This window comes from Protomyctophum parallelum (genome assembly GCF_964188405.1).
Source record: "Protomyctophum parallelum genome assembly, chromosome: 21".
Lineage (NCBI taxonomy): Eukaryota > Metazoa > Chordata > Actinopteri > Myctophiformes > Myctophidae > Protomyctophum > Protomyctophum parallelum.
In genome coordinates, this window is record NC_139713.1 from 20,308,781 (window position 1) to 20,321,612 (window position 12,832).

Here is a 12,832-nt window from a genome sequence, read left to right on the forward strand (position 1 = left end):
GGTGACGCGTTAGATGTCTCTCTTCTCTCCAAATAAAACCACGGAACAGGTGATCCTTTGAACTTTACTTTCTGATTCTGAGAGACTCTCTGAGGAAATTCTAGGTTCAAAGTGACATGACACGTAAATCACTGATGTTCTCAGATGGTATGTTGGTCACCCCTCGACTATATATAGTCTACTGTGAAGGAATGTGACGTCTTGTATATATGATGTCATTTCATATGGGCGTAATTTGGTCAGATTGGCAGTTCTCTTGTACGTTGGATTGTTACGACATTATGGCTAATAATAAAATTCTCCATATACAGAACACGGGATTTTGATTTCCAGGCACTCACTGTTGAGCTCTATTATGTTTGAATTGAATTAATATATTGAATTCTTAGACAAAGGGAAATGTACTGTAGAATTGTTAAAACATGTTATCTTTCCCCTTCACACTCTGTAAGTGTTTGTGTCTATAATTTCCTAGTTTCATTTCAATTTCTTATTCTAAAATCCTTTTCATTCCTTGGTCCTCCCGCGACAGCAGCGTCACAATTCTATAAATCATAAATACCATTTCTTTCCATCCAGAGTCGAGCCTCAATGTGCTCCACGCAGATAAAAGCCATTCCCCTCCATGTAATAGCCACCCCCCTCCATGTAATAGCCACCCCCCTCCACGTAATAGCCACCGCTTCGGCAGGAGGTCTGACCTGGATTGAGAATAAGCCTCCAGTAAATAGACTTATCCATTCAGCCACTGATCTGAGTCCTGCCATGAGAAGACCCCTAGATGTCAAGTGGCTGGCTGGTAAACACACACGCACGTGCACACACTTGTATGGATACATGTGGTGTCTGTGGTGTCTGTTTGTCTCAATCTCACAAACACATGCAAACACGCACAATTATTTCAACAACACACAAACACACTCAGCACGTGGCAGGTCTTTGTGCAGTAGGCCTACTGTTAACTCAGCATACACACATGACTGGTGTTTGTCAAATTATCTCTCTTTTGATTATTCTAACCATCCATCTATTTACCGTGTGTGTGTGTGTGTGTGTGTGTGTGTGTGTGTGTGTGTGTGTGTGTGTGTGTGTGTGTGTGTGTGTGTGTGTGTGTGTGTGTGTGTGTGTGTGTGTGTGTGTGTGTGTGTGTGTGTGTGTGTGTGTGTGTGTGTGTGTGTGTGTGTGTGTGTGTGCGTGTGTGTGTGTGTGTGTGCGCGCGTGTCTTATTATCTATCTGTCTGATCTATCTACCTGTCTGTTTCACACACACACATGTATTTGTCACTCGGCCAGATGTTTTTCCAAGGTCCTCTACTCCAGGCATTCAATCAATGGAGCTGAAATGTCCCCAGTGAGTAGTCGCTTTGGTGTAATAGCTCTGTGTGTATGTGTGGGGGGGGGAGCGCGGGGGGGGGTGGTGAGTTGAGCGGGCGGGTCCAGGGAAAGTGTGGGGCCAAGTAAATTGCTGTTGTCAGCAGGGACGTTAGCTTGTCTGTGCTTTGTGCGTGTGTACGTGCTTGCATGCGTGTGTGTGTGTGTGTGTGTTTGCAAATTGCATGCGTGTGTGTGTGTGTGTGTGTGTGTGTGTGTGTGTGTGTGTGTGTGTGTGTGTGTGTGTCTGTGTGTGTCTGTGTGTCTGTGTGTGTCTGTGTGTGTCTGTGCATCTGAGCAATTGCGGAAGGTCAGTCAAGGTGAGATGCAGTTAAAGTACTGTATGATACAGAGCCATAATGTATTAATAACAAACATGGCTCTCATCATGATTATCTGAACACACACACACACACACACTCTCTCTCATCTGCTGATATTAATTGTTCAATTTAGCATGTGAACTAGAGCTCCAATAGGACAGACCTGAACCGTAATGGACCGGTGAAAATTATTCAGATCGAGATCTAATTGGCTCAGACATTTTTTTAAACGGTGAACCTGAACCCTAATGAATCTGTTATATTCATTCTGAGATACGATTGGACGCAAACACTAATTTGGACCTGTGAAATCCACACGTATAGATCTGATTTGTTCTGAGATATTACAGAACCGGCACAAACCGTTGGAATCTATAGCAGCTGCTGTACGTATACAACGGCCTAGAATGTGAGACGGTTCGATTCAAGAAGAAGCGCACCTTTAATCCCACCAGTTTCTTAACTACAACTCGGTGGGAGGAGAGTGAAGACTCAAAAATAGCTGATCCAGCGTCAGGGAGCAGCCATATAACTCTACGGGGGCAGCGGCGATAGTTCTGGCGGTGCGCTGAGCGCACACGCGAATCCCATGCGAATCCCATGCACGAGCGCAAAGATGGGGCCTTTTCATTTGGTGTAGCGCCAGGCCCCTCGGAGGGGTTGATTCGGCACTGGCCCTGGCCCCTGTCTGTCAGCATGGTTCAATAATGAAGAGGTTATCGTAGCCCGCTGAGTTCTGGTAGCCCTGTCTGTCAGCATGGTTCAATAATGAAGAGGTTCTCGTAGCCCACTGAGTTTTGGTAGCCCTGTCTGTCAGCATGGTTCAATAATGAAGAGGTTCTCGTAGCCCACTGAGTTTTGGTAGCCCTGTCTGTCAACATGGCTCAGTAATGAAGAGGTTCTCGTAGCCCACTGAGTTTTGGTAGCCCTGTCTGTCAACATGGCTCAGTAATGAAGAGGTTCTCGTAGCCCACTGAGTTTTGGTAGCCCTGTCTGTCAACATGGTCCAGTAATGAAGAGGTTCTCGTAGCCCACCGAGTTTTGGTAGCCCTGTCTGTCAACATGGTCCAGTAATGAAGAGGTGCTGGTAGCCCACTGAGTTTTGGTAGCCCTGTCTGTCAACATGGTTCAGTAATGAAGAGGTTCTGGTAGCCCACTGAGTTTTGGTAGCCCTGTCTGTCAACATGGTTCAGTAATGGAGAGGTGCTGGTAGCCCGCTGAGTTCTGGTAGCCCTGTCTGTCAACATGGTCCAGTAATGGAGAGGTGCTGGTAGCCCGCTGAGCTAGTAGCCCACTCTGTCGACCTTGCTCGGCAATGAAGAGTTTCTAGTTGCCCACTGAGCTGTCTAGTCTGATAATTATTTTGACATTTCCCACCGAGAGCTGGGAGGGAATTGTTCTCCTTAGTGTCTGCCTGCTATTACGTTCATTTTAATCATCGCCATGCCATGCCTGCATCCATGGATACGGCACATGTGTCTATCTGTGTGTGTGTGTGTGTGTACACGCGCGTGTGTGAGCGTGCAAGTGTGCGTGTGCGTGTGTGTGTGTGTGTGTGTGTGTGTGTGTGTGTGTGTGTGTGCGTGCACGTTTGTGTGCGTCTTTCTTTTGCTTGCTTTGTTTGCTAATAGAATACAATCGAATCGAATCAAATTATTTTACAGGAACAATGCTTCTAATTGTGTGTGTATTAATCCCCCATCTGTCTATTCCATGTGCCCTAGTACAAAGACATCCTAATGGCTACAATACATCACCAGGATCAGGCGTTTCAATTAAAACCTGTGTGTGTGCGTGTGTGTGTGCGTGCCTGCGTGTGTACCTGCGTGCATGCGTGCATGCGTGCCTGCGTGCATGTTTGTGTGAGTGTGTGCCTCAGTGGGAAGCACCGCTTGTGCACACGTGTGTCTCCAAATGTGTCTCCTATTTCTACATTTGCACTCTGCCTACTACTGCAATAATAAGTCATTACCGAGTCGTGTTTCTCAAATGACAAGCTATCGATTGTGTCCCACCAAGGGAACCGGCTATAGCAGAACACACAGCTAAGGATCTGATGGAAGTGTCTATAAAGATTAAACTGGAGGATGATGACTTTGCCGCAGTAGACAGTGATGAATAACTTAGCAGTGCTGCACGTGAACTCTTTGAGATAATAACCTTAGTAGTGGCATTTCCCTGTGTGTGTGTGTGTGTGTGTGTGTGTGTGTGTGTGTGTGTGTGTGTGTGTGTGTGTGTGTGTGTGTGTGTGTGTGTGTGTGTGTGTGTGTGTGTGTGTGTGTGTGTGTGTGTGTGTGTGTGTGTGTGTGTGTGTGTGTGTGTGTGTGTGTGTGTGTGCGCGCATGTGTGTGTGTGTGTGTGTGTGTGTGTGTGTGTGTGTGTGTGTTCATACAGTATGCATACTGTATGCACGCATACTGTCTTCTTGTGCATGTACGGTATTTGATATACCGGTATGCATTGTGTGTGTGACTGTGGACAAACTTGTGTACATGTGCACGTGTCCAAGAGTTGCGGAAAATAAGCAGACATGGCAACCCTGCTCAGGATGTAGCCGCACGTACTGTAGACACACTGACACATAGCTGGAGATATCCAATGGTCTGGCTCTGTGAGATCATTAGTCAGGAGGTAAAGAGAAACGGAAGGTTCCGGGTTCCATCACCGGCTCCTCCTGCAGGCTGTGCGTATAGGAGCAAGGCACTGAACCCGTGGCCACTTCCGATGAGCAGCTTGGTGTTGCCAGGCATGCAGGCTTTCTCCAACGCTGGTGTGTTAACGTGTGAATATATAGTGCACATTGGAAAAAGAATTGCAGACTGTTTACCATTTAGAGCCGATGCTTGCATCCATGCACGGCACACTTCGTCTAGTGTGTGTGTGTGTGTGTGTGTGTGTGTGTGTGTGTGTGTGTGTGTCTGTCTGTGAACCCATTTAGCTCAGTGTCAGAGCCGTCACTGTATCCGTCGTAATACATTCAAGTCCATTAATGTGCTGGCAATGAAACTGGATCTGAAAGCGGAAACGCACAACACACACACACACACACACACACACACACACACACACACACACACACACTCTGATAGCTTCTATTATCTAGGTCTCCCTCCTGGCTGAGCATCAAACATGGATGAGCCTCAACCATAAAAGGCTCAGTTTTCCTTTGATTTATACAAGGAATAAAAATCAGAGAGGTGAAAAGTCCAAGACGTGCATATTTTACCACCTCGTTGACACCAAAAGAAAGGCTGAACACATATTTTAACAAAAGTAAAGAAAAGTTGAAATAGGAATAGAAAATAAATACTTCATTTATAGTTTTCAGATGCTTTCATGTCAAGGACCCCCACATTAATATGGTAGGCTACTAGGCCTATTTTTTGCTGCGGACACACGTCCGAAAAGATGGAACAGGGAGCCCCGTACAAGATTTGTGTTAAAATGTTTAGAAAATATTCCCAATGTTTCACAAGATTTTTAAGTGGTGCACTTCATTAAGGAGCTTTGTGTGACCTTCCCTGGCTGGGTCTGCGTTTGGTTGGATTTCACAACCAAGTGTCACTGTTGCGCAGCCTAACACACACACACACACACACACACACACACACACACACACATATTAACTGTATATATGATGATTTCGGGTGTGACATTATAGTACAGTACAGTACAGTAGAGGGACCCCCTGGGGACCCCCACACGGTAACTGTCATTTCTCAACCGTTTCGGACGTGGGGCGGCTCGTCGGAACCGGCCCGGCCCCATGGGCACGTTCCTGGGGGTCTGGATGTTCCGGGGACGCCCCGGGGACCCCCACATGGTAACTCTGTAATTTCTCTACCGTTTCGGACGCGGGCGGCAGCCGGCACCGTGGCCACGTTCCTGTGGGTCTTGAACTTCCGGGGACCCCCTCAAGGACCCTGGCCTGGACCCCACCCGGAGACCCACTGCTTTATGCGATACTGTGTCCTCATTTAAATTGAATGAAAATGTCGAATGTACTTGCTCACAATGCACCGCGTTGTGGCACGTTGTGAGCTTGTAGATCATCTATAGTTAGCAAAGCGATTTTGGCGTAGAGGGATAAAGGCCAAAGGACGTGACCAAGTATAGATTCTTGGGTGACCCCATATAGTCAATAAAGAATATAGGATTGAAGTGGTTAAATGATAGGTCCGTTTTTACACTCTCGGACTATTGAGTGGAATAGAACAGGTATTAAGGGCCCAGGTACATTTTTCACACTGAATATTTTACTGTGCACCCATGCTGACCTCAGCGTGGGCTGTTAACCTGTCTGGGTGTACACAGTAAAATCCCCAGTATTCATTTATCCATTTATAACTCTTGAGCGTGTTGCGTGTGCGTGTGTGTGCATGTGCGCGTGTGTGTGACCATGACCGCAATGAATTGTGAGCTTGTAGATCGTCTAGTTTGGGCACGGCACACACACCGTCCGATGTGACAGAAGTATAAATCAGGCTTTACGTTTCCTCCCCATAACGTCTCTCCATCTCTAGCCCCATTCCTCCTCCCCTCTTCTCTCTTCCTTTAGTGTCTCCTTGCCTCCGTCCCCTCCCCCACTCCTCTATTTTCTCCCCCTCCTCCCTCCCTCCATCCTGCTTGAATTATATACAGCTGCGAGGACCATTGTCCTCGCTCCAATGTTAATGTTGTGTCCTTGTCATCGGGTCACTGGCGTTCCTCGCGGTTAATCATTGTCATACTGATACACAGACGCCACAATAAGGAGAACAAAGCAAAGGGACACGTTATTCATGTCAATGTAGTATGTAGCATGTAGCCTGTAGCGGCTCAAAATGCCACCGTTGCAACATTGTGTGCTGAAGATGAAAGCACAATCACTAGTTCCATGTCAATGAACCCTGTTTGTCTACTGTGCGAGTTGTATTACGTCTTATTATAGGAGGAGAGTTAGAAGAGATTCTGTGTGTGTGTCAGTTTATCCACACTAGCCCTGATACATCCCCTCAGGACTGTCATACGAGCGTCATGTGAACCATGGCTAATCCACACTGGCACTGCCAGTATAGGCCAAAGAAAATGTCACACATCATGTTTTATACTTTTATGTCTCCGCCAGTGGACAGCCATGCATGCCCGGATACATTTTAAATATATTTGGTTTGTCCGTCCGTCCGTCCGTCGTAACAGTGTATAATGTCTGTATGTAACGTTACGTGGGATATACGACGTGGGATATTTCAGGAACGCCTTCAGGGAATTTCATAACATTTGGCACAGACGTCCAACAAGAAAATGTACTTCAGATTCATCAGATTAACTTCAGATTTAACAGATTAACCTTACTGTCAACAAGGAACTGCCCCAGCAAATCAATCAATCAATCAATCAATCAAAACTTTATTTGTATAGCACATTTCATACAGCAAGTGCAACTCAATGTGCTTCACAGTTTACAAATATAAAAACATTAAAGGAGATGGAAAACAAAGAAGGAAAATAAAGAAAACATTTAAGAAAAACATTATAGATAAACATAAAGAAGGATAATGATATGAGCTAATTAAACGCAATGTTAAAAAGGTATGTCTTAAGGTTTCTTTTAAAAATGTCTGTGGATTCAGAGAGCCGCAGGTTAACTGGCAGGCTGTTCCACATTACAGGACCATAATGGCTAAAGGCTGCTTCTCCATGCCTTTTAGTCTTTGGTCTAGTCTTAGGAACCTCTAAGAGAGCAGTTCCCGAGGATCTAAGAGCTCTTCCAGGCACGTACCCAGGGAGCATTTCGGACAAATATGTAGGTGCATTACCATGGATAGATTTAAAAACCAGCAGAAGGACCTTAAAATCAATTCTAGATAAAACAGGCAACCAGTGAAGGGATTTTAAAATGGGTGTGATGTGTGCTCTCCGTCTGGTCTTGGTCAGTACGCGTGCTGCTGCATTCTGGAATAGTTGTAGCCGGGCAACTTCTTTTTTGGGGACACCAGATAGGAGAGCATTGCAGTAGTCTAGCCTGCTAGTGATGAATGCGTGCATCAGTCTTTCTGTGTCAGCTTGTGAGAGAAATGTCTAGCCTGATTCATACTTAGTTAGATTGGATGCTGCAGCATGACAATAGTCGACTCCATCTACAAGCTTGCGCCGCAATGTACAAGTTAGGCACAATGGTCCACAGTGTGGGCTGAATCCATGGCAGGCCACTTCTCCTCAAGGCTGAGGCTTGATTAGTGAGGGTTTATGGATTTGGTTTGGGACTGATGTTAAGCTTCAATGGGTGGGTGCACAGTTTTAGAAGTGTGTGCACAGATATACAGTCCGAATGTGGTCCTAATTACGTGTGTGTGTGTGTGGGGGGGGGGATTAGGTTAAATAGAACCATTAAAAGATGAAAGGTTGCTGACAGCTGATGAGGGTGTATAAATCCTCACTTATACCAGGGCTAAAAGCTGTGTGTGTGTGTGTGTGTGTGTGTGTGTGTGTGTGTGTGTGTGTGTGTGTGTGTGTGTGTGTGTGTGTGTGTGTGTGTGTGTGTGTGTGTGTGTGTGTGTGTGTGTGTGTGTGTGTGTGTGTGTGTGTGTGTGTGTGTGTGTGTGTGTGTGTGTGTGTGTGTGTGTGTGTGTGTGTGTGTGTGTGTGTGTGTGTGTGTGTGTGTGTGTGTGTGTGTGTGCGTGTGTGTGCGTGCATGCACACGTGCGAGAGAGAGAGAGAGAGAGGGAGAGAGAAAGAGAGAGAGCATGGGTGGGGGCGAGGGTTTTAGGTCTAAGTGCTGTCAGGGTGCTATCATGTTTGTTTGATGGAGGTTAATTAAATAGGTAATAGAAACCAGCCTACTCTCATCTCTATCGATAGACACAAACGCGTCCGCACACACACGCGCACGCACACGCACACACACACACACACACACACACACACACACACACACACACACACACACACGCACACGCGCACTTAGAGGAGGAGAGAAACAGAGAAAGGAGCAAGAGACAGAGGAGAGAGAATGACATGACTGATGGAGGAATAGAAACGGGACAGGGAGATATATATTGTATCACACAAATGGATTCATGTATTCATTTGTCATTATACTTATTAGTTTTATTCTGGACTCTGGAATTCAAGCCAACTCAGAAGAACCCCCCCCTCATGAAATATACAGTATAATATATCATTTACAAAGCAAAATACAAGGTTCAGTGCCGTGCGCAGCTTCATCATATCAATAGTTGATTACCACCATGTTTTGGAGCAGCCTATAACATTTAATATGCTGTCCATAGAAAACACAAATTAGCCTTTCATGTCTGTGGGTCTGTGCAATCAAGGGACATGCTGATTGCATCTGTTGGCTATGCACTGACATCCCTGGATGTCAACTTGATAAATAATCATTAGGCATGGCCTAAGCATGAATAATGAACAGGACAACGAAAACAAAATCCCTCTCTATCTATCTATCTCTCTCTCTCACTTGCTCCTGGCCTCATCTGCCTCTGAAGACCCATAATGATTGCATAACAAACGGTCTGGGGTGAAATCAGTTTCTTGCATTTGCGTGTCTTATGTGTAGGCCTACATAGTTGTGTGCGTGCGTGCGTGCGTGCGTGCGTGCGTGCGTCGGTGCGTGCGTGCGTGCATCTGTGCATGTGTTCATGACCTAGAAACGTCTGATGGTCTCTATTGGCTTCATTAGGACATGAACTGAGAGTTCAGAAAATATAACCTTCAAATTATTACACCACACACACACACACACACACACATACAGGAATGGGGAGGGGGGGTTTATGTCTTTATTGGAAGGACAATAGACTGGGGAGTGACACGCAGCAATGGTCGTCGGGATCAGGATTCGAACCCGGAACACCACGCCGGCCGCCCAGGCCTTGGGGTTATTAACGGGGGAGTTCACAGAACTATTACATCCACCTTCAGTCGGAAAACGATGAATTCATTATGAATTGCGAGACAGTCAATGAGCGTGCTTAATTTTTCACATCCATTGAACAAGATGACATATCATAAACGCATACAATGTATTATTTTACACAGTCAATTAAGAAACAATACCTCAGCTGCAGCAAGGGAAAGGGACATTTTTGTACCAATTTTATCTACCCCCCCCACACACACACACACACACACACACACACACACAGATACACACATGCATGCACACATCTGCCTAGTTGAAACTGGAGCAACGTCTTAATCGAGGCTCTGAGACGTGAGGGGAATTTCTAAGCAACCCCCATCTCTGCATAGACACAGACACACACACACACACACACACACACAACAGACATCACCACACACGCTGCTTGGCAGCCAATTAACAGCATGCCATCCAGCACCAAAGGGAATAACTGCATGTTGATGAGCTGGTGGTTGTCTTTGTGTGTGTGTGTGTGTGTGTGTGTGTGTGTGTGTGTGTGTGTGTGTTTAGATGTGCTTGTGGCAGTCAGACATCGGAGCCGGTTACAGAGAGAAGGATAGCTCTTTTATATGTTCAAGAAAAAAAGAGGATTATGATGCATTATAAACCGTGAGGTTTATATAGGAGGTGGGAGTTGGCGTAGGAGAAGGGTATTTGTGTGTGTGCGTGCATGTGTGCGTGCATGCGTGTGTGCATGTGTGTGTGTGTGTGTGTGTGTGTGTGTGTGTGTGTGTGTGTGTGTGTGTGTGTGTGTGTGTGTGTGTGTGTGTGTGTGTGTGTGTGTGTGTGTGTGTGTGTGTGTGTGTGTGTGTGTGTGTGTGTGCGCGCGCACGCGCGCGAGTACATGTATGCTTGTAGGAGGAAGAACAATGAAGTTATTTTCCCACTGAGTAAAGCCTCCTCCTCATATTCCTTGATCGGCTTTACCCCTCTCTCTCTCTGGATCTCTCTCTCTCTCTCTCTCTCACTTCTCCCTCTTTCCTTCACTTCAGGGAGTTCATCCTAAGGTGAGCTCTTGAGAAGAAAAATTTGCCCCAAATAAAAATCAAACATGTATTTCATCTGTCAACGATATCGATGCCGTTCTTGATGAGGCATCCCTCCTCACCGAGGCACATCATGTCAGCCTGTCAGGGTTTCATCATGGTTTCCTTGTTTCTTGAGAGAAGAAAGATCTTCTAAATAGTATTATGGATTCAAAATGCTGCATTGTGTGTTTTGCCGTCCCGTGTTTCTTTCCTCTGTGTTTCTTTTGGCGATTTCCATATACACGTTCTCAAAAGAACGAGACATTGCATGCACCAATAGGCATCCTATCATATCATCAGTCTGCATGCGTTTCATTGTTTTTCTTGTTTCTTGAGAGAATATACCTTCAGAAAAGAATTACGCATTCAAATCCTGCACACATGCATTTGATGTCCCATAGTTCTTTCCCATGTGTATTTTATCGCGTTCTCAAAAAGACAGGGTCTACAAAAGCGTGCCCTAATTCCCTCTGCAATCTGTAGCTATGTTTAGCAACTTACTTGGTGTGCAACTGCAGTTGGTCATCAGCAATGATGTGCTAACATGAACTAGAGTGTGAGTTGAGCAATGTCAACTGAGTAGTGATATAGTAATATACCTTAAAACATGCCAACACATTACCAGTAATGTGAGATTGTGCATGTATACACATTATGCATGTGTATACTGTATATAGCATACACACACACACACACACACACACACACACACACACACACACACACACACACACACACACACACACACACCAAGTGAATTTTCATTTCAAACCTCTAGTCAGTTGCCTGTAGCTACTAGCTACTGCTGGTCCTAATGTGCAATAGATAAAGCATTGCTGACATCTAGTGTTACATGCACTGTTTGCACAGGCCCTGGAGATCCAGATCCAAGTACAGTGGATCAAACCAAAGGAGAGGAGATATACACAAGAATATGGCCTCTGTACCAAGACATAGGAGACACGTATATTTCCCACAGATCACAATTACATAAGGAGAGTTTCAAACATGACCAATGGAAATGAAAATGAAAACTCCCATATCTGCTCGCTCCCATTTACACTATTGCTATTTATACCAATGACAGCAAAACCATGACATTTTGCTATGTGTTCCAACGATATGCTTATTGCTTATAGCAATTTATGCTTAACTTCTCCTAACAGCAAATGCACAATCATTCTGATTTGGCAAGATAGTTTTCTAATGCAATGTGACACAGCTTGTTTTATTTTATTCTATTTTACTTGAATGAATATATACTACTACGTCTTTATCTATGTTTATTTTGTTTCGTGTTTGCTTTGGCAATGTAAACGTATGTTTTCTCATGCCAATAAAGGGCTGGGATGAAGATTAGCATCTCCAAATCTGAGGTCATGGTTCTCAGCAGGAAACCGGTGGATTGTGCAGTCCAGGTAGGTAATGAGGCATTACCCCAGGTGAAGGAGTTTAAGTATCTCAGGGTCTTGTTCACGAGTGAGGGGAGGACAGAGAAGGAAATCAGCCAGAGAATCAGAGCAGCAGGGGCGGTATTACAGTCGCTGTAGGCAAAGCTCTCTGTCTAACGAGCAATCTCTCACCTATGGTGAAGTGTGGGTCATGACCGAAAGAATAAGGTCGCAAATTCAAGCGGCCGAAATGAGTTTTCTCCGACGGGTGGCTGGCATCTCCCTTAGACACAGGGTGAGTAGTTCAGTCACGCAAGAGAGACTCGGAGTACAGTCACTGCTTCTTTGCCTGGAAAGGAGACAGGTGGTTCGAGCATCTGGTTAGTATGCCTCTCGAGCATCTCCTTAGGGAGGTCCTCAAGGCACGTCCCACTGGGAGGAGACCCCGGGCAGACCAAGATGCAGATGGAGGGATTATATCGACTCACTGGCCTTGGAACGCCTCTGGATCCCCCAGGAGGAAGTTACTAATGTTGCTCTGGAGAGGGAAATCTGGAGCTCTCTGGTGGAGCTGTTGCCCCCGCGACCCGACTACGGATAAGCGGTTGAAGATGGATGGATGAATTTAATTGATTGATTCTCAAACATTTCCATATCAATCTTTCCAAATTCCAAATCAGCTATTTTCAAAGAGCCGAAAAAATTAAATGGGGAACTGTTATTCATTTTGCTGGGGACCACCCACTGGAACCCTTTCAAGAACCCTGGGGGTCTGCGCTCTGCTCTGCCCGA